General features: G+C 28.9%; 1 pseudogene; it reads right to left on the bottom strand.

The window, feature by feature from the left end:
• Window positions 1–235: 235 nt before the first annotated feature.
• Window positions 236–340, bottom strand: LOC115871179 (annotated as a pseudogene).
• Between the last annotated feature and the right edge of the window lie 804 nt (window positions 341–1,144).

The raw sequence follows: 1,144 nt of genomic DNA, 5'->3' as shown, positions 1-1,144 counted from the left end.
AAAAAAATTTTTTTTAAATAAAAATGAGAAATTGTCCTTGCATGTTGTAATTTTGATTATATCATAGAGTTATAGATAAATAAGTTATCTGAAACTGGCATGGAAGTGGGTACAGAAAATGTTAATGTCAAAGAAAATAATTGTAAGATATTTTTCTGTCTATGATTAATTTACTACTTCAAAACCATTACAGAATAATAAATAGTATTGAAATAACTAGCTCCCCCTTTGAGAAAAAAGATTTGTTTCAACAAATATCAAGTAAACTTCAGACATTTAATGTTAAAAGCAACAGTATTAAATACTACACTTGATCTTAGCCAAAAGGCCGAGAAGTGATTACAAAAGTATTAAATAAATGATTATATAGAGTTAAGAATATTGGAAACAGAAGCTTTATATGCAAAACAAGAAATTTAAAGAAAACTTTAGTAAAATATTTATAAATTTGACTGAAAATAAAAAGTGTCTGTCTATATGTTTTTAAAATCATAAATAAACATAATAGAAAGTAACAAGTGAGAAATATTTATAATGATCATTAAAGGAAAGAGAATTAGTCTATGAAAAGAATGATTTTATAAAAATCAGTAAACTCAGATCAATCCTATCAGGAATGGGTAAAAGATATAGATTGGCAAAATAAAATACACAAATATTCAAAACACTCTATCAATAGAAATAAAAGATCCTGGTTGAAAAGCTTTAACATAATTTAATTTAATTAAGATTTTTATAAGTTATAAAAAACAATCAGAATCAAGATATGGACAGAATAGCACTGTATTATAAAATTGTAGTAATTTAATAACTTGGTATGACCATTCTTGTAACATAATATCAAGTCCAGGTCAATCTGCAAATCGAACAGATTTGACAGGGCGCGATCTGCAAAGAGAAAACTTGGAGATAAGAGAGAAAAAGGATAAACGCAGTTGAGTCTCAGGGGACTCTGCCGCATAGACTCTCCAGAATACAGCAGTTTATTCAAGCAGGTTTACACACACTCTGTCACATAGCCTGACAATTATTGAGGGTATATGTGATTGTTACCTAATCTGGTGTCAATTTGAGAGGACTATGAGTGAAGTCTGACCTGTCAATCAAGACATAACAAATGAGGCCTCTGTGTGGGCATGGCCTT

The sequence above is a fragment of the Echinops telfairi genome, unplaced genomic scaffold (genome assembly GCF_000313985.2).
Source record: "Echinops telfairi isolate 266 unplaced genomic scaffold, ASM31398v2 ScPeMD7_3533;HRSCAF=4204_0, whole genome shotgun sequence".
Classification (NCBI taxonomy): Eukaryota; Metazoa; Chordata; class Mammalia; order Afrosoricida; family Tenrecidae; genus Echinops; species Echinops telfairi.
Note: the sequence above shows the minus strand (reverse complement) of the source record. Positions and strands in the feature narration are given on the sequence as shown.